Source organism: Neofelis nebulosa, chromosome 8 (genome assembly GCF_028018385.1).
Source record: "Neofelis nebulosa isolate mNeoNeb1 chromosome 8, mNeoNeb1.pri, whole genome shotgun sequence".
NCBI classification, from domain to species: Eukaryota; Metazoa; Chordata; class Mammalia; order Carnivora; family Felidae; genus Neofelis; species Neofelis nebulosa.
In genome coordinates, this window is record NC_080789.1 from 124,148,538 (window position 1) to 124,170,805 (window position 22,268).

Consider the following 22,268-nt stretch of genomic DNA (forward strand, 5'->3'; position numbering starts at 1 on the left):
AGTCGAGATATCTTGTCTTACATTCTGATGGAGTAAGCACCTTGTAAAAACCTTAACATCTTATTGGTTGCAAACGGTTATTTCATTTAATTGGAAGTGTCATAGTAATAAAGGCTATGTGAAACATTCTATGAAACTTTAATGTGTAAAGGTCTACATAAAGTATTTTATTTCATCATCTTTCAGTTGGTATTTTTGACCCCAGAGGAAAGGCTGGAGCTAATGTGTGTGCCTGCAGGGCATTGAGCACTGATAGTTAAATGCTGCCTTTAGAGTACAAAGGCACCATTGTCACCTTTATGATGTACGAACTTGTCTACACGCTAATCAAAGAGATCTGAAATTCATGGTCTTTGTTCCATGAGGATTTAGAGAACAGATTCCCCATTCGGACTCCTCACTAGCTTTACATGTGATCTGGTCCCTTTCTATTCACGAAAACCTGAGTTATTTCACTGGGTAGTGTTTGTGGTTAATTGTTCTGTCAGTCACTCGATATTTGTCATCGACAAGCTTGCTTGAAGGGAACAAGTGAAGTCTGGGCATAATTCAACGTACATTGTTCAAAAATGCCATTTGATGAATCACAATGCATTCTCACTATGCTGTAAACTACACCCCTTTCAGACAAATACTTGTTTGTAGTTAAGTCAGTCTTTTAAACAAAACCATATGAGGCAGCAACTGCTAATTCGAAAATTAAGTTGTGGTAAGTTATCTGGTAATGGAACTGTCTGCCAGCTGCAACCGTACAATGATAGGTTTCATGTAACGGGCTTCCTCTGGACAAAATTGTTGCGAGTAGACCTCACAGTTCACTGTGAGGATACTGGTTTGTACATGCAACCTAGATGTTTAAGCAAAAAGAAAAAGAAAAAAAATATTTCTGAGTTTCATGTGAGCTTGCCAACTAGTGGCTCCTTGGAAGAAACCTACAATATTGTCACTCACCAAATATTTTCCCTGTACACTTCCAACCAGCTGTTAAGGTAAAATATATCAAGTGCATTTTCTATAAATAAAAAAATATATATGTTAAAATATATCACATCTCCTAGACTCCTTTATTCCACTGGCCCGAGGCACCATGGGGGATTACAAATCATAGCAAAGCCATTCCTTGGGGAAAAAAAAGGCAACAAGTGACAACTTGGTTATTGGCTACGAATTACGTTCATGAAATTACCGATATAAAAATGTATGTTGACTACATAAAGTGCTTCTCTCCAACTCTAGAAGGAAAGAGCAGGAGCCAGAATTGTGTAGATGTGGAGAGAAAGAGAGACAGAAGTCTGCAACTCTTTCATTTTCATTTTGAACCGGTGACAAAATTGTAGCCTGTAGTTCTTGCCTTCTCCATCTTGTTTCTCAGATAAATCCATGTGACTTATTCTTAACTCATGTTAATTGCCAGTGGCCCCTGTCAACACACCCTTCTTCCCTCTGCTCCAAATGTTTCTCATTATGTAGGATTTGCAGAGATGGGTCCATTCACACGGCAGATAATAATGGCACCCCCCTGGAGTTGTGTGGTGCGTGGCTTCTCATGGAAGCACTGATTGCTCTTGTTGGCTTCAGAAACAAGTTCGTCTCCTCTATTCAGATTGATCCAGGTAACATTTCAAAAGTCTTATTCCTACATGGGGAGGAATGGGAGGGTTGCATTGAATTATTTATGCCTCCCCCTGCCCCTACCCCGACTGGGGATTCAGAGATCCTGCGTCAAATGCTGGACTCACATGTAGCAGAGTTTTAGCTGGGAGTTAGGCCCCAGTACCTGAGGTCTGTTTAATTTGGGGTTGGTTATGCTGCTCTATGTTTGCAAAGCCTCTATCTTGATTCCCACCTAATCTCTTGGACCCTGCTCCCTGTGGGTAGTCTTTCTAGAAAACAACTACTTGGCTTCTTGACCTGTGAATATCAGTTGCCCCTAGAATTTCTGCCCATTTATTGGGACTAAGTAACCCCTTTGGGAAACTACCTAGAACAGCTCAAAGTTACCAGCTGGCCTTCCATCCAGGCTCTGTCTTGCTCTAGAGAGGGGAGCACATGACCTGCTGTGGCTTTTATTTTATCCCCAGGGTTCCCCCTTACCCTGAAGAACAATAAAAACTATCCCATCCTTTTCAAAGGACTTAACATCCATTTTTTAAATGACCAGAAAGAGCCCTGGAAGCAAGATGGCCAAATGTAAAGGGAGGCCATATTCAGATAGGGAACTTTTTTCCTGTCTCATCAGACCTTCTTGTATTTATTGAATCATCTGTAGTACTGCATATCTTACTTTCAAAATCAGGTAAATTTGAAGTGAAAATATTAGGTAGCAGGAGAATAAATCCTTTGAATTCTTGCCCTGAATAGTGGTCTATGCAAGCCTATAGTTTACAAAACAAGTTTTAGTCCACATTTTTGAAGTTATAACTATGCTTTCCCACATCCATTCTTCCCCAAATGATTTTGTTTCCCTTCATTGTTTAGACATTCATAGGAGATACAGAGATTTCATCCCTAAGTTTTACCACAATCCTTCCAAGTCGGGTCATGAAAGGTCTTGAATGTACTGACCATGTTTTCATTGTTCTTCCCTTTTTTAGTGCAAGAGAAATACCGTTCATCTAGACCAGATAGAAGCTATAAAAGGGAGTAGAAGAGCTTTGCTTTCTCAAAAACCGCCATCTGCCATGCACAACTAGTTCCAAATCAAGGGTTTGCTCTTTCCTTTTTTTTCTAGTGTAAGTAAAGTATCCCAGTTGTTGCCTCAGATGGTCTTGGTTTTATGCCTTAGCATTTAACTTCTAGATCATGTCATATATATAGTGTCATATATGCAATGTTTAGATAGACAGTATGTAAATAGTTTGGATATATATGTGTGCATATATGTGTGTGTGTATATACATATGTATATACATATATATATGCATATATAATACACACACAATGTGTGTGTGCGTGTGTGTGTGTGTGTGTGCATTTCTCACCATGAGGAGTTCAAGTGGACTGCACAGGCCTAGGTTTGAATTCATCTTGTACAAGAGGTATGATGTCCTGTCTTCACTCTCATTGAGTTGCAATTTCCTCTGGAAAATTAGGTTAAAATTAACCCCTTCTAAACAGCACTATTGTGTGCATTGGTCAGGAAGAAATGCTACAGAAATGTAGCTGCAGTCTAAATTCAACACACATTTGGAACATCTGTATTGCCCTGTGACATCCTTTTACAATCAGGGTTCTGGGGAGACTCGCTCTGCAGCTACACTGATTCCTCTCCTTGTCCGCTCTTGATCTCTGCAGCCCAATGGTCAGATTCCAACTGTGATACTTCTGACCTCCTTGAGACATGAGCCCTTTCACAGTCACAGAATTGTGACCACAACTACATCTACTCTGAAGTTTTAGTAGTCTTGTCCCTTGAGAAGATGAATTATCAGTGAGAGGGACAAAACAGCTTGTTAATAAAAGAGCACTGACCCAATTGTACATTCATGTGACAATTTGCACTTGGTAGTTTCAATATGCCCTACAATTTGAACACTCAAAACATTAGATGCCAAAAGAAAAACTCAGTGTATTTGAGAAAAGAAAGGAAAATATGTATTTGGCTTTGTTTATAATGTATACAGGCGTGTGTATGGTGTGTATATATACACATATACAAATACACACATACACAAACATGTTATATATTTACTTTTTATATATTTTATAATTATATATTTTCTACTATTTAATTTTGGTATATATTCATATTATGTTAATAATATGTTAACATATTCACATTATGTTATACATATAATGTTAATGAGAACTAAGTGGAACTCATCACTACAGTTAAGCATTTTACTTCTTGGTTGCTAAGAACTCATGTGAAATATTGATAACAAGTGGCTTTCAACATGGTTAAGGAAAACAAGCAAGTATTGTCTGAATTAGAAAAATGAAACTCATGTTGTAGAGCAGTGGAGTTTTTGTATCCTTGGGTTATTCTTATATTATTCTCTTTTGAGGAAGAGCAAATCTTACAGTATATGGATTTGTAAATCAATAAAAAATGCATATTGAATATCTTAAATCTGAAGCATCATAAAATCCTTACTCCCAGTTAACAATCCAGTTAGTTTGCTTCCTCTGAAAGCATTTTAAACATATTTTTACTCGTTTATCTGACCATGATGCACCCAACCCATCAATATCTTGGCTAATGCCACCTAGATTGAGCTTTTCAAAGAGGCATTTATTTTCAAAAATAGGTTGTATTCTTCTATGAAATTTATCAGCTCCAATTTAGGAAAGACTGTAGTCACTGAGAGCACTGAGAGATTGAAAACAGCCCTAAGACTTTCTCCCATCCATGCCTTATGTTTCTTTCACGACTCTTACCTTCACACCAAATGAATAAACAAACAAACAAACAAACAAACAAATTAGTTTATTCAGTCATCTCTTCCTAGTGTTGACTCAGGGAAGAGTTTGTTAGGATATATATTCTTCCAGGGGCACCTGGGTGGCTCAGTCAGTTGAGTGGCCGACTTTGGCTCAGGTCATGATCTCACTGCTCGCGAGTTCAAGCCCTTCGTAGGGCTCTGTGCTGAAAGCTCAGAGGGAGTCTGGAGCCTGCTTCAGAATCTGTCTCTGTCTCTTTGCCCCTCCCCTGCTCGTGCTCTGTCTGTCTCTCTCCCTTTCTCTCTCTATCTCTCTCTCCAATATAAAATAAAAACATAAAAAAAAGAATATCTATTCTTCCAGCACGGCTACCTTACAGAATTCGTTATATGGTTGCATTCGTTATATGGTCCCTGAGGCCGAAAAGAGTAGGATGTGGTTAGTACCACCATTTACCTCACAAATTAGATCCTAATTCAAATGTAGGACATTCTACTTCCTATAATCCTATTTGAAAAAAAATTTGACCAAATACTAAAAAAGCATTTTCCTTGACCTTGAGTCTTTGCAAGCGATATTTAGATTTAAAAATTTCTGAGTACATATTCAAACATTCATACACATTCATATATGGATATTTTGTGGCATTTGACTAATTGCTACTTGCAATGTATATTAATGGCTTTAAAAATAAATGTTAAATGATAAAATTCATAACATATGCAGAGAATATATGCTTATGCATACATGAATAAGTAATAAACACCCATGTATCAGTTTATCTACCATCCAGACTAAAAGATATAGAATAAAACATAAATATGACTTTTAAAATTTACTGCTAACCACTTTCATACATTTTTTAATTTATCACTTCCTTCCTTTATGTTTTTACACTTTTTACTTTAAAAAAATTATTTATTTATTTATTTTGAGAGAGATAGAGAGAGGAAGAAGGAGAGGGGTAGTGGGAGAGGGAGAGAGAAAATCCTAAGCAGGTTCCGTGCCCAGCACAGAGCCCAACTTGAGGCTGCTTTGGATTCTGTGTCTCTTCTCTCTCTGGTCCTCCTCTACTTGGGCTCTGTCTCTCTCTTTCTCAAAATAAACATTAAAAAATAAAAGAATGTGTGACTATCCTTAGTCTTTCACTCTGTCATACTTCTGAATTAGTTTATCAAGATACACACACACACACACACACACACACATAAAATAACTGTGTTGGATTTTGACTGAAATTGCACTGAAATTTTAAGTAAGTTTAGCAGGAATTCACTCCTTTTGATTTTGGGTCTTCCAACCCATAAACATAGTATATAGATTTATTTAGCATTCTAGATATCTTAAGCTGTTTTTAATTAATTTTCTCAAAAATGTCTCGTACATCATTTCTAGATTTATTCCAATTTACTTATTAGTCTTTTTTGAAGATATTATTATTATTGAAAACTTTAGTTTCAATCATATTTTCTAACAGTTTGTGGTGGCATTCAGAAAACTGCCTTTGTATATTGATTTTAGATTCAGAAATCTTACTCAGCTCCAGAACTAATTCTAATAATCTGTACATTTTGGGGGGCTTTAATTTATTGATAATAACTTCATTAGAAAATAATGAGAATATTTTTTCTTTCTAATCATTATGCCTTTTATTTCTTTTTCACTAGCTACATTTTGTATATTGGTTTAATGCAGAAAAAAATTAGGCTTATTGAAAATAGATATCTAAATGGTAAGTGGAAATCTATAGAACATGAAAGAAATATAATTCAGGATCTAACTAAAACAACTATCACAAAGATATTTTACAAGCATGAAAAAATATTTTGTAAAACATTTAGATGAAATCACAATTCTGGTTATTTTTCCTTTCTTTTTCTTCTTATTTCTAAACAATTCTCTCCACCTTAGAGACAGATAGATAAACTTCTCGCAAGCCATCAACCTGTAGATACCTGAACACCTTACTTCTCTTGATATCTCATTTAGAGATGCCATTTTTTTCCATTTCTTTCTCAACACGTTCACTTCAACTAAACCTTAACATCTGATTATACAACCAAAGTAAAGCAGTAGGAAATGATATTCACAAAAGAGCCTCATTTAACTTCTCAATACAGTGCCTTCGACCAGAACAACATGCACTGGGAAGAGGTAGAAATGGCAAACAAAGGACAGGAAATAGAACCACAGTCCTGGGACAACCCCAGAAAGGGAAGGAATCATGCAAACCCACCCTTAGGTTAACTGGTATGACCAGTGAAAAACGGCCGAGTGCAGGTACAACATTTTATTGCCTCCCAGGGAAAATAAAAGAGATGCTTAGATAGGCTCCCCCCAACCCCATATTTATATCTGACAAAAAAAGGCTCGGGGGGCAAAACTATCATATCCTAGGTTAAAAAGAGGCACTCCTCAAAGGACACTGTGGGAAAGCATGGAAGCTATACTGTAATTGATAACTTGGTTTTCTCATATTTTTGTCTTTGTGTTGGAGCAGCACGAGCCCGTATCTCGAATGCACTTTTGTGTAACTGCTTCAGACTAATTAGAACTGAAGGGATAAAAATTTTTTTTTATTTCAGTTTATATGTGCTAAGGCACAGAATCAAAAGGTCCACCGTGCTGGGAGGAATTCTTTCCCTGGACATTCATTTGAAGTTCCTGTTCAGTGTCTGAATGGAGCAGCGAAGGGGGCGCAGGTAGCATTTGGCCTCAATGACATAACCGGCCACAAAAGCTCATCTCGTTCGTGTGCCCAAAGCTCAATGAAGCCGAGGCAAGCCTGTATTCGATCAGACACCAGTGCTAACGGAACGCCTCTCTAAGATTTTTAGAATAAAAATTAAGAACATTTTAACCTTTGCACGAATTTGGGATACAGGAGACGTGGGGCGATACAACATTTATGAGCATTCATCGTTCAGGCTTCCACATTTTCTTCTTCATACAATGCCACTGTCAGAAACCCGGTGTAGCTATACAGTGGCAATTAGCTCTCTCCCTCATATTTAAACCTTCACTCAGGAGAAATCTGATGAGTTATTATGTGCTACAGTGAGAATGGGATATAATCTTTACCACGTTACCCACTCTCAGGAGTATTTACACGTTATTAAGAAAGATGACCGTTCTTAAGCTAAACAAATGGTTATCTCCTATTGCCACCCACAGGGGCTGAACTACGTGCACGAGTGTCCCCTCGCGGCTGACCTTAAATAGAAGGTGAGCACAGGCCCCCCACCAACCCCATGCCATCCTGCAAAAGGTGGGGGCTAAAATCATGCGAACATGGGTCACCACAGCCCCTCAGGTGGCTGTCACCATCCTCTGTAGGCTCTGCAACTGTGGAGGTTTTTAAAGACTAGTTACTACAACGCGGTCACACTGCAAGAGTGAGTCGCAGGCATTGGAGTGTGACACTGGCCCCTCTGGTGTGTGGCCAGTCAGCTCCTGTCCGATGACTCTACCAAAAAAGTCTTTTAAAAAAAAATCCCAATTTCATTAACTACAGCCCTTCCAGAGACACTTCTACTGGAGGAAAAAGAGGCGCAAAAACCGTTTGCATTGTGGATTTGTTGTGTCTCCTTATGAGATAGGCTTTTAAGCACAGGTGGGTCAAGTTATTCATCTTCGTATCTGCTGTTCAGCTTGGCCGGGCAGAGCATCTGCCTCAGACGTAACAAACTGGGTTTCAACAATGACAATGGTCCCAATGCCACAGCTCAGTATACGGAGCCCTCCCCGGTCTGGCCGCTGCCCGGTTCTCCTCCTCTTCTCCACAGGGACCCAATGCTTCAGCCACTCCCAGCTCCCCGCGGGTGCCCTGCGTCGTGCTCACGTTTCACAAGCTGCAGTCTTCTGCCTGAAATACGCTCTCCTCCTTCCGTGCCCTGAAAAATTCTATTCATTTTTCAAGCTTCAGTTTATTTATTTTTTTTTAATTTTTTTTTCAACGTTTTTTATTTATTTTTGGGACAGAGAGAGACAGAGCATGAACGGGGGAGGGGCAGAGAGAGAGGGAGACACAGAATCGGAAACAGGCTCCAGGCTCCAGGCTCCGAGCCATCAGCCCAGAGCCCGACGCGGGGCTCGAACTCACGGACCGAGAGATCGTGACCTGGCCGACGTCGGACGCTTAACCGACTGCGCCACCCAGGCGCCCCTCAAGCTTCAGTGTAAACGTCCCCTCTTGTGAGAAGCTGTCTTTTATCCTCTCCAACCCCAGAAGATCTGATTACACCCTTTGGTGTTCCATCCCTGCGCGCATCCCAACTTCTATTATAGGTCTCAACCTCACTGGTTTACAATTGTTGATTTTCACATCCACCCCCTGGTCTGTTCCCCTGTCTTATCATCTGTTGCAAACCCTGGAGGACAGGGGCAAGAGCTTTTTCGTATTTGCATCTCAACACAGTGTCTGGCGGTCACTCACGTATTCATCCAACTTGCTAGCAATTATGGAGCGCTGAGTATGTTTGAGTGATTACACCAGGCAGCGAGAGCAGGGAGAGGGCCTCCCCTGACCTCATAGAGGATGGTGTGTGGGGAGGCTGGAGAGAGGCAGCCAGGGGACGGCAACAGCCCACGGGAGGCCACGCCAGCCACGGAATAGGTCTGGGGACTAAAAGTAATGGAAGCACAGTGAAGGGCTGAAGCAGAGGCTTAACATGACAAGATTTACTCTACTGAAAGATTCTGATAAACACCACATTCAGGAGAGTGCTTATGTCCAGGGAAGAAAAGTGGGGAACGCGTGGAGAAAGGTAAAATTCAATTGTGTCTGTTTTATACCCCTGCCCCCCCCCCACCTTCAAACTGGCTATTGGGTACACAAAGTTTTCTATATTATTATTATTTTTTTTTTTGGTACAGCTGCAATATTTTAAAAAAAGTGTAAAGCTTATTCAGGCAGAGTATAGACAAGGAGTACAGGAGACATACTTAAAATAGGGTGAGAGTTCACTGGCTCTTTCAATAATTTGTGGAAAGATGAAATGGGCGTCCACTAGGAATGAGGTGGCCAGAGGTAGATACATCGAAGGTTTTTCAGAAGTCAGTTACCGTGCAGGTGTTTTACTGGATACATGAGGCGGGTGCCGAGGAGGGAGGCAAATGAAAGATGATGGGGCCATGTACCAAGGTGGGGAGAATGGTGGAGAGGAAAAGCTAAACCCAGGCTTACCAGCTGGTTTTGGAATACACGTGTGCAAGCGACCCAATCCATTCCTGTCGCTCAAGGGCAGCGGGGAGCATCCCAACAAAAGAATCACATGGCTGTTTCCCGTCACTGCCTTCATTCCCCTGTTGAGTCCGTTGTCTCTGAGTTAAGCCCTTGTGCACTGAAGCGGGAACCTTGGGGATCTGCCATAATCAGATTCCTCTGAAGGATACACCCCATTTCAAGGCTTGCACACGGAGGGATTACCTGCTAATTTAACCATGAAACTGGATTTGTAGCTCTGCCCCAGATAAGGTGAGGATGCACGGACACACATAGATCAACTACTCTTCAGGGAACTAGAAAAATCGCGTCCAGGGTCACTTATTCCACGCTGTCTTGTCATCTTCTGAGGTCTAAAGAAAACCTTAAGTAGAGGCCAGTGTATATGACAAAGGCATTAGTTCCCTGCTGACAACGTATTTGTCCACGGCATTAGTATTTCACAAGTGGTATATAAAGGGACACAGCAAATACATTCCATGTTAAGGATTTTCTTTCCAACTTCCACGCAGACCTCTCTTTGGAATAATCTAAGGCAGCATAAGTATTGACATAATGTTAGATAAATACAAGGCAATGAAATCTGTATACTTAAAAATCTATGAAACAGAACTATATAAATGTTACACTCTGACAGAAGTCTTGTTCTGAGGGTTTCCAACCTAATACAGATGACCAAACACGAGAGCCAAAAAAGCTGAAAAGGTCACTAAAGATCCCCACGGGAGATTCTCCCACTGAACTGGGAGGTAATGGAGAGAAAAACATGGAGTCAAATGCAGGGGAAGATTTCTTTTTCAGGAAAAGAGTAACAGAGACTATTCAATGAGCAGCGGAGCTATTCAAAATCCAAAGTCAGCATAGGGGACTAGTGAAAACTAAAACAGAATTTGAACTTCCTTTATTTTCATAAGTGAACCTTTTAAGTTCATACCTCCATACTGTTCAGTCACTGAAAGACTCAGTGGAGACTGTCAAATAAAATTCTAGTGATAATCAGAAGGCTGTGATAGAGAATTAGAAAACATGTAAAGGTGTATGCTAGGATCTGTGAACTTTCTAGATATCAAATTCTTGTCAGATTATTTGCCACCTGGGAACATTCACTTTGTTATGAGAGAGGGTAAGCATGGGATTGGCACTCTGGGATCTCACGGAAAATTTACAAAGACAGTTGGTTGTTCATTCCGTTTTTAAAAAAAAAATTGTGGTGAGAATGCCTAACATGAGATCTGCCCCCTTAAAGTTTAAGTGCACAATACAGTAGTGTTAACTAGAAGCGTAACATTGTGCAGTGGATCTCTAGAGCTTATTCAACTTTGCATAACTGAAACTTTTCTAACCAGTGGACACTTCTAAGCCCCTCATCTAGCTCCTGGCAACCACCATTCTACTTCCTGCCTCCATGAGTTTGACTATTTTGGATACCTAATCTAGGAGGAATCATGCAATATTTGTCCTTCTGTGACTAGCTTATTTGACCTAGCACAAAGTCCTCGAGGTTCATCAATGTTGTTGCATATGGCAGCGTTTCCTTTTGTAGGCTATTCGTCCATCCTATGTGTGGATCACTTTTTCTTTATCCGCTCATCTGTTGACGAACATTTAAGTTGTTTCTACACCTTGGCTGTTGTGAACAATTCTGCAATGAACATGGGAATGCAAATGCCTCTTTGGGATTCTAATTTCACTTCTTTTGGATACTCAGAAGTGAGATTGTTGGATCATATGGTACTTCTATTTTTAATTTTTTGAGGAACTCCATCCTGTTTTCTATAGCAGCTGTCCATTTCACATTCTCACCAACAGTATGCAAGGGTTCCAATGTCACTACATTCTCTCCAACACTTGTTATCTTTTTTTTTTTTTAATAGTAGGCATCCTAACAGGTATGAGGTGATATGTCTTCATGGTTTTGGTTTGTATTTTTCTGATGATTAGTGCTGTTGAACATCTTTTTGTGTACCTGTTGGCCATCTGTATGTCTTCTTTCAAGAAATGCCAATGAAGACCTTCACCCATATTTTACATTGAGCTATTACTCTGCTACTGAGTTGTGGGAATTCCTTATATATTTTGGATATTAACCGCTTATCAGGTATAGAACTTGTAAATACTGTCTCCCATTCTGTAGGTTGTCTTTTCATATCACTGGTGGTTTCAATTGCTGCACAGAAGCTTTTTAGTCTGATGTGCAGTTGACCCTTGAACAGCAGTGTGGGGGTTGAGGGGCACCTAACCCCTGTCCAATTGAGAATCCATGTATAAATTTTGACTCCCCAAGAGATTAACTTCTAATAGGCAACCGTTGACTAGAAGCCTTACCAATAACATAAATAATTAATACATATTTTGTATGTTATGTATATATTATATACTGTATTCTTATAATAAAATTAGCCAAAGAAAATGTTAATAATATCATAAGATAAAATACATTTACAGTACCATACTGTAAAGAATCTGTGTATAAACGGCCCCACACAGTTCAAGTTCAAACTCATGTTGTTCAGAGTCAACTGTAGTCCCAATTGTTTATTTTGCTCTGTGCCTTTGCTTTTGGTGTCAAATCTGCAAGATCATTATCAAGCCCAATGTCATGAAGCTTTTCCCCTATGTTTTCTTCTAGGAGTTTTACAATTTCAGACCTTATGTTAAAGTCTTTGATCTCCTGACTTTTGTGTATGGCGTAAGCTAAAGGTCCAATTTCATTTTTTTTGCTTGTGGATATCCACTTTTTCCAATGCTGCTTGTTGAAAAGACTATTCTTTCCTCATTGTGTATTCTCAGTACCCTTGTTGAACATCAATTGACTGTATATATGTGCATTTATTTCTGGCTTTCTATTCTGTTCCATTGGCTACAGTCTATCTTTATGTGAGTACCATTACTTTGTAATATATACATTTTTAATTTTTTAAATGTTTTTATTTATTTTTGAGACAGAGAGAGACAGAGCATGAGCAGGGGAGGGGCAGAGAGAGAGGGAGACACAGAATCCGAAGCAGGCTCCAGGCTCTGAGCTGTCAGCACAGAGCCCGACATGGGGTTTGAACTCACAGACCATGAGATTATGACCTGAGCCAAAGTTGGACGCTTAGCCGACTCAGCCACCCAAGTGCCCCGTAATATGTTTTGAAACCAGGAAGTGTGACACCTTCATCTTTGTTTTACTTTCTCAAGATTGTTTGACTATTCAGAGTCCCTTGTAGTTTCATATGAATTTTAACATTTTTTTCTATTTCTGTAAAAAATGCAATTGGCTGGCGCGACTGGGTGGCTCAGTTGGTGAAGTGACTGACTTCAGCTCAGGTCAGGATCTCATGGTCTGTGAGTTTGAGCCGTTGGGCTCTGTGCTGACAGCTTGGAGGCGGGATCCTGCTTCAGATTCTGTGTCTCCCTCTCTCTCCGCCCCTCCCTCACTCATGCTCTGTCTGTCCCTTTCTCAAAAATAAATAAACATTAAAAAAAAATCATAAAAAAAATGCAATTGGCATTTTTCTCTACCATTGGCAGAGATGGCATTAAGTTTGTAGATTGCTTTAGTAGTATGGACATTTTATTTTATTTATTTTTCAATGGATATTTCTATTATTTATTTAACAGATCACCAATGTTGTCTCCCTATCCCTCTACAATTAAAATTTCATCTTTTTTCCATGATGAGTAGTAAAACAAGGACAAAGTTAATCAGAATAAGCTACTTCAAAAAGAGAAGCTAACATAGTGCAGTTTCTTCTAAAAGGCAAAATAGAAGTACATGCCCTCTCGGATGCATAATCACCAAGTGATTATAAGTTACTAAGGAATTCAAATGGCATCTTGAAGGATGTAGGCAAATCCAGGGTGCAGTAAAGAGGAGCTGAGGTGCTGTGCAACTGCTTAAGGGCTCCTGGCACTGCATCTCTTGGCTACTAGCTGAATCTTGACACAAGGGAAGATTTAGTCAATGCCAAGTGGAGATGTGGCAACTGCTACACAAGAGATGTGTTGACTTAGGGGCTGTGCACAGGAACCAAAAGGCAGGAAAGTATTAAACACTTCTGACAGCATCCACCCCAGGAAGGACTTTGCCTTCCGGGAGCTCTAAACTGGCACCACCCCCAGGGCTCACATGGCTGACTTTATCCTCTGTGTTCCATTTGGCCCAGTAAGGGGTAGTGTCCCCACCTCCTAGGATGGGGATGCATCTCCTGAAAGCGGCTTTCACCACCTCATCTATGAAGGCTTTGGTTCCTTGGCCAAAAGCTTCCCATTCAAATATGCCCACAGGTCCACTCCACACAATCTGCTTAGCCTGATGAACTGCCTTAGCATACTTCTTGATCCTCTCAGGACCAAGGTCCAAGCCCATCCCACCAGTAGGTGTGCCAGAGGCTACAGTGGCTTGGCCAGTCTTGGCATTCTCATCAAACTTCTCAGCAGTGACAAAGTCAACAGGCAAGGTGATTTTCACACTGTTCTTCTCAGCTTTAGAGATGAGGACTTTGCTGATCTTGCCTCCCTCTTCATCAACAGAGAAGTGCCAATCTCCATGTTGTTGAGCACCTTAAGGAAAGTAAAAGCCATTCCACCACCAATAATCATCTCATTGACTTTTTCCAGTATATTGCTGATCACGTGGGTATTGTCTGCGACTTTAGCTCTTCCCAGGAGGACCAGGAAGGATCAGTCTGTGCTCTCCAGGGCCTTGCAAAGTGGCTCGGCTCCTTCTTCCTCAAGAAATGTCTGGCCTTCTGTGGCATACTGACTCCCACCATGTTGCTGTGGGCTCAGTGAGTCGTGCCAAAGCACCGTTGACATAGACATCCTAGCTTGGAAAGTGAAGCTTTGAAGGCTTCTATTTTGGCTGGTTCAGCTTTAACCTTATTCCCAGAAGCATCTTTTCCCTTCCCTTCTTTCTCCACATGGAGGTGGAGGTTCTCCAGCAAGATGACAGACCCAGCAGCTGGGTCAGCACAAGCTTCCTCCACTTCTGGGCCTGCATAGTCCCTCAAGAACAAAACATCTCTGCCCAGCAGAGATCTGAGTCCTGTAACGTCTGGCTCCAAAGAGTACTTGTCAGGCAGGGGGACACCTTCATGCCAGCCCAGATGGCTCATAAGAACAACTGACTTAGCTCCATTGTCCAAGCAGAATTGGATGCTTGGGATGGCAGCCTTGATTCGCTGGTTAGTTCTTATCTGGTTCCTCATAGGGACGTTAAAGTCCACCCTCATGACTATCTACTTCCCCAGAGTCAGCCTGTTAGAAAGCAACATCTTGGCAATACAGTGGCAATGACGCTGACAGAGCTTAAGGGGTGGAGAAGAAGCTGTCTGACGTGCTCTCGAGATACATGCGGAATGCAGAGTGTCCTGGGCCACTAGTATGGACATTTAAAAAACATGAAGTCTTCCGATCCATGAACACATGGCGTCTTTCCATTTATTTGTGTCTTCTTCAGTTTCTCTCACCAGTGTTTTATAGATTTTAGTATACAAGTCTTTCACCTCTTTGGCTAAATTTATTGCTAAACTTATTTTTTTCTTTCCAATGCTATTATACGTAGATAAATAAATATGGATATATATGTAAATAATAATAATAACAATATATATTATAAATAGCAGAGGTTTTCCTCCCTCTGGTTATCTTTTCAGATAATTTGGTATTAGTGTCTAGAAACTTTACTTATATTTGTATGTCAACTTTATATTCTGCAACTTTACTCAATTCATTTATTCTAACACTTTTGTGTGTGTGTGTGTGTGTGTGTGTGTGTGTGTGTGTGTGTATGCGTGTGATCCTTAAGGTTTTCAACATATAAAATTATGTCATCTGCAAACAGAGATAATTTTATTTCTGTCTTTCCCATTTGGATGCTTTTTATTACTTTTTCTTGCCAAACAGCCCTGGATAGGAAATGTGGTGAATCACATTAACTGATTTTCATATACTGAAGCATCCTTCCATCTGAGGGATAAATTCCATTTGGCAATGGTTTGTGCTTCTTTTCATGTGTTTGTTTGCTAGTATTGTGCTAATCAGGAATAATTTTCTGTATTTTTCTTTTCTAGTAATGTCTTTGTTTTGGCTTTGATATCATGGTAATGCTGGACTTACAGAATAAGTTTGGAAGTATTCCCTCCTTTTTCCATATTTTGGAAGAGATTGAGAAGGATTAGTGTTAATTCTAAAATCTTTAGTAGCGTTCACCCATGAAGATATACGATCTTTGTCTGTGCTGTGAGTTTTTTTTTTTTTTTTGATTACTGAATCAATTTTCTTTTTTTGTGGTTGTTAATTGTTTTAAACATTTATTCATTTTTTGAGAGACAGAGAGAGACAGTGTGAGTGGGGGAAGGACAGAGAGAGAGGGAGACACAGAACCCAAAGCAGGCTCCAGGCTCTGAGCTGTCAGCACAGAGCCCAACACGGGACTCAAACTCATGAACTGTGAGATCATGACCTGAGCCGAAGTTGGACACTTAACCAACTGAGCCACCCAGGCACCCCAGGGATTTAATTTTCTTACTAATTATAGATATGTTCAGATTTTCTATTCCTTCATGATTTAGCCTTGGCAGGGTTCATGTTTCTACGAATTTATCAATTTCTTCTATGTTATCCAATTTCTTGGCATAGAATTGTTCACAGTAATTTCTTATGATCCTGTTTATTTCTGTGACATCAATTTTAATATTCCCTTCATTTCTGATTTTATTTGAATCATTTCTCTATTTTTTCTAGTTAGTCTAAAGTTTGTCATTTTTTCTACTCTTTCAAAAATCACTTCTTAGCTATGTTGATATCTCTATTGTTTCTCTGGTCTCAATTTTATTTCTGCTCTAATCTTTATCATACCCTTCCTTCTGATAACTTTGAGTTTAGCTTGTGATTTTCCTAGTCCCTTGAGATGTAAAGTTAGTTTATCTGAGATCTTCTTTTTTAATGTAGGTGCTTAGAATTATAAACTTCCCTCTTACTATTGCTTTTGCTACATCCAATAGTTTTGGTATGTTGTGTCTTTGTTTTCATTTGCCTCAAGATATTGTGCAATTTCCCTTGGATCTTTTTGTTTGGCGCATTAGTTGTCTGAGAGTGTGTTTTTTAAAGTCCACATATCGGTGAATTTTCCAGTTTTCCTTCTTACTATTAATTTCTAGTTTCATCCTACAGTGGTTGGAAAATATGTTCAATATGATTTCAGTCTTTTAAAATACATTAAGACTTCTTTTGTGGCCCAATATATGATCTATCCTGGAGAATGTTCCATGTGCAATTTTCTTAAGAAGACTGTGTGTTCTGCTGCTGTTGGGTAGGGTATTCTGTATATGTCTGTTAGGTTCATTTGGTGTATGGTGTTATTTAAGTATACTATTTCTTTATTGATTTTCTGTCTGGATGCTACTTCCATTATTGAATGTGGAGTATTAAAGTCTCTACTATTATTGAACTGCTGTCTATTTCTCCTTAAATTTGTCAATGTTTGTTTTACATATTTAGGAGCTCTGATGTTGGGTGCAGATTTTTTTTTTAAATACTGGTTATATCTTCCTACTGTGTTGACTCTTTTATCATGATATAATGTCCTTTGTGTCTTGTGACAGTTTTGACTTATAGTGTAGTTTGTCTGATATAAATATAGCCGTCCCTGTTCTCTTTTGGTTACCAATTATATGAATATATTTTTCCATCCCTTTACGTGTATCCTTAAATCTAAAATGAGTTTCTTGTAGATAGCAGGTAGCTGGATTTTTTAAATCCATTCAGTCACTCTAAGCATTCTTATTGGGGAGTTTAATCCATTTACATTTATAGTAATTATTGACAGAGAAGGACTTACTATTTCTATTTTGTTAATTATTTTCAGTCTATCCTGTAGCTCTTTTGTCCATCTTTTCTTGTCTTGCTATCCGCTTTGTATTTCATTGATTTTGTGATGGTATATTTTGTTTCCTTTCTCTTTTTCTGTTGTGTATTTTCTATATGTTTTATTTTTGTGCTTACCATGGGGCTATCATAAAACGTCTGAGAGTTTTAATAGTCTATTTTAAGCTAATAACACTAATGTTTAAATCATTCTTAACCAATTTTAAAAATGAAGTAAATTTGTCCTTCTTACAATGACTACAGTCTGATTCTTTACCACATTTATTGACAAAACAAACATCTCACTTTGACATTTTTGGTTTAGCTTTTAAAATAAACTAAACCAGATGTTAGTTTATAAATGTGTATAGTTTATTTGGAGAATATCTACAGTCCAAGTGAAATATATATTTTTTTCTGAATCACAAGGCAATTGTTTTAAAAAATTTAACACTGAATAAAGAAATTTATCTTTCAAATTACAAAACAACATAATATCAATTGCTGGTTTAAGTAAAAGAATTAATTCCATTTTTTAAAGCAATCTGATAATAAATTTCTTTTTAAAATGTCATGAAGAATTTACTATCAAGGCTAAAATGAATAAACTTATGTGAGGGTAACAGAAAATGACAGAAAGAATTTTAAGGCATTTTATTACTTGTTCCATTGTGAGTAACTTAGGTTTATGTCTATCACCCACACTAAACTGAATGTTCCCCTGCGGCAGGGAATGCATTGATCATTGTTTCCTCTGCCTACTGCTCTGTGTGGCACATAACTGGTTCTCTGCAAGTTTTCAGTGATTTCTATTGTGTAACTAAGAGGAGGGATGTAGGAGTGCGAACAACGTTGACTCCATCTTTGGTCCTCCGCCCCGTTCGTGCCCACACAGTGACTTCCCCCTTGGGGCTACGTGTTCCAGGCCCTGTGGAGGTTAATGTACGTCCTGACCAGAATGCAGGAAGGCTCGTTCTGATCTTCCCTAAAGTGGTGCACAAAAGACTCCACTTTGGATAACTAGTAGAGACCCTCTGGTGTGCAGATGGTGACCAGACCACCTTGCCCCTGGCTTTACAAAAGCCGGGGACTGGAGTCCAGATGAAGTGGAGAATGGCTTTGGAGAATAACCACATACTGCCTGGATCATCTGCCTGCCTGATTCCCCTTATGCCCCTATCAGCAGGTTACCCTGAATAAAACTCTGTGAAAATGAAATGGAATGGCTTGCTCTGTCCTCAGTCGTAAAGTGCCTTCTCAGTCTGGAGGATACATTACGGACCCTCCACCTTCTAACAAGGGAGAGTAATAAAAATACATTTTACTTTAGTTCTGGTAGAATCAGACTCCCTGGTGAGGGAATGACAGCATACAAGGAGCCCAGTGAGGAGCCAGAGGTGACAGGAACAACCAGGTGTGAGGCGATATGGAACCTGACTGTTGGCAGTGAGAATGCAAAGAAACAGGGTCTGTGGGGGGAAAGATGAACAGAGCTGATAGAACAGGAAAAAAAAAAAAAACCAAAAAAACAAAGGTAACTAAAAAAAACGTAGATTCTGCAAAACTGGAAGAAACATGTACAGATTGATGAACATGGGAGGAAGATTTAGGAGGAAAGACAATGAGGATTCAATATGGAAATTCCAGCAGCCAGCGGTGTGGAAGCAGGATGAGAGGCTGGGTGTTCCAGTGGGCGGTGTGCAGAGGAAGGCCAGGGACAGGCATGCTGGAGCCAGCCTTCAGGGTGGAGGAGCCTGAGCATGGGAAGGTGCACAGGAGGCCAGAGAAGGAAATACACCAGGTGAGATGTTGTTGCAGAAATCCACAGGGGTGATGATCTCAAAAGAGGAAGAGTTTATAGTATGAATGCCACCACTGAGGTGAAGGAATAGAACGGATATTTCTGATCAGGCCATTCTCTCTTATTGCTTATGATAAAGATCACAGGAGAGAGAACGGATTTACGCTGCAAGGTGATAGTAAAACACTTCTAAGTGGCATGGTCTGTCATTCTACTGCCCTCCTTGACCCAGCGCTAATTTATCCGTCCAGTTTTCACTCCAGGGTAGGCAAGGTCAGGTCTCCCTGCATCGTTTTTCAGTTTCTTTCATCTTTGTACCCCCTCCTGGAGAGCCCTTCTTCTGCATAAACTACACCTGTCAGAGCTGCACGTTCTCCAGCTTTATGTTAAACACTTCTTCCTCAACGATCTCCATCCCTGCTAGGCAGATGTCTCGTATTCCTTTGAACTTTCATGTAAGTTTTCAATTTTCCCACAGACTGAGGGTATTTTTGGTATATATTTACATATATATTGGTATATATTTGGTATAAATATATCAAACATAGTACCAAAAATATATACCAAATATATATACCATATATATATTTGTTTCCTTTCCTAGACATACGAATTTCCCTTTGAGGAGAGAAAGGTTCAGACTCAGCATTTGCTACACTTCTATGACTGCTTGGAAAAGAAAACTGTGCTTTGCATAGTTCGTTCATCCCCCACCCCGCCCCTCGTGGCAATCTGAGGGTTGACTCAGGTCAGATGCTGTTTTGGGGGACCAGATACAGCAATGAAAAGATGGAGAGGCTCCTGCCCTCTGGGAGCTTACTTTCCATGCATTGGCATTACATTGACTAGTTAAGGATCTTCCGAGTTCTAAAGATTTATTACTCTAGGATCATTTCCTAATTAGAGTAGTATTTTAAAAATATATTTAAATATTCCCCATTGAGGGGTGCCTGGGTGGCTCAGTTGGTTAAGCATCCAACTCTTTTTTTTTAATGTTTATTTATTTTGAGAGACTGATTTAGAGCATGAGGGAGATAGAGAAATCCCAAGCAGGGTCCACACTGTCGGTACAGAGCCTGATGTGGGGCTCGACCTCATTAACTGTGAAATCATGACCTGTGCCGAAATCAAGAGTTGAATGCTTAACTGACAGAACCATCCAGGCTCCCCAAGAAGCTGCTTCTTCACTCAAGGAATAACAATAGCCAATATGCTCAAGTTGTCAATTTGTATGGAACATTTAAAACCACTACATGGCAGTGACTCACACTGAAGGCAGCAACATTGTACTTTATAAAAATAATGCATTATAAAAAATGATGACACATTGTCATTGACACAATGCCCAAAACTCAATAGCTATTGCTAAGTACATCCTGGAAACAGAAGACTGAAACATAATATAATAGTAAGATTATCTAGTGTAAGCAGAAATTTGGGAGAATATGATATTCTATTTCATAAAGACAAACAAATGTAAATATTGTAACATCCCTGAGGGTAGGGGTTAGTCATCATAGATGGGAATTCCTTTTTTTTTTTTTTTTTTAAACTAGGTAATTTATTGTTCCAGGGTTAGGAAAGGTTCAAATTTTTCTTTTTGTCCACCAGAAAACAATCAAGATGATTTCTGATTTCAGTTCTGATCGAGCTTTTCCTCCTTTGTATATACATAAACAAACACAAGAAATCCTCAATACATACAACTTCCTCATGATTGCATTACAAAAATCTTAAAAACCCCTCAGCCTTTTTTTTTTTAACCCCTCAGCATTTTTTTTATCCACCTGTGATCTGAACTTTGCATCTATCACAAACTTGATAACCAATGAATCTTTCTAAAAACGAAACAAAACAATAAAACAAAACAGGTTCTGGAGGTCTACTGTATTTTAACACAGGGCCTATTTTAACATAGGGCTTATGGTTAAAAATACTATATTGTCTACAGAGAAAAAACTGGGGTTGCCAGAGGGGAGGGGGGTGTGGGGAATGGGAGAAATAGGTGAAGGGGATTAAAAGGTACAAACTTTCAGTTAGAAAATAAATCACAGAGATGAAAAGTGTGGTCCAGGGAATATAATTAATATTGTAATAACGTTGTATGGTGACAGATGGTGACTAGATTTGTCATGGTGAGCACTGAACAATGTAGAGAATTATTGAATCACTGTGTTGTGCACCTGAAATAAATGGGATACCGTGTGCCAACCATACTTCAATAACACATATTTTTAAAAAGATAAATAAGTACTAGGGATGTAATATAAAATATGACTGTAGTTATATGCTTGTCTATTGTCTATTTGAAAGGTGTTTAGAGAGTAAATCCTAAGACTTCTCATCACAAGGAAAACCTTTTGTTTTTCTTTTCATCTTTTGTTTTGTTTTGTTTTGATCTCTGAACTTATTGCGGTGATCATTTTACAATATATGTAAGGTAAAATCTTAAACATACACGGTGCCATATGCCAATAATTGCCTTATGCCAATTATATGTCAACAAAACCAGGGTAGGGGCGCCTGAGTGGCTCAGTTGGTTAAGTGTCCAACTTTGGCTCAGGTCAGGAGCTCATGGTTCATGAGTTCGAGCCCTGCATTGGGCTCTCTGCTGTCAGCATAAAACCCGCTTCAGATCCTCTGTCCTCCTCTGTCTCTACCCCTCTCCTGCTTGTGCGCTTGCTCTCTCTCACTCTCTCTCTTTCTCTCAAAAATAAACATTAAAAAAAACTGGGGTAAAAAATACCATATTGTATACTTGAAATTTTGCCAATAGGGTAGATCTTCCATTCAGTCTTCTTGCCATTAAAGAAAAAAAGAAAAAAAAACAAAGAATGAACAAACGAATGAATGAGTGAGAGGAAACTTTAGGTGATGGATATGTTTATGGCTTTGATTGCATTGACGGTTTCATGGGTGACTATCTCCCAACTCCTCATGTTGTATTCATTAAATATCTGTAGCTTGCTTTAGGATGAGTCATATACTTGGGAAGCTCTAAAGGAA

The 22,268-nt window shown here is 39.3% G+C and overlaps 1 protein-coding gene and 1 pseudogene across 2 annotated transcripts in view; both read right to left on the reverse strand.

The window, feature by feature from the left end:
- PLXDC2 (plexin domain containing 2) overlaps nt 1-22,268 on the reverse strand; it is a 449,881-nt gene that overhangs the window by 136,902 nt on the left and 290,711 nt on the right. The gene's annotated exons all lie outside the window — the stretch shown is intronic.
- On the reverse strand, nt 13,145-17,810 carry LOC131483525 (phosphoglycerate kinase 1-like; annotated as a pseudogene).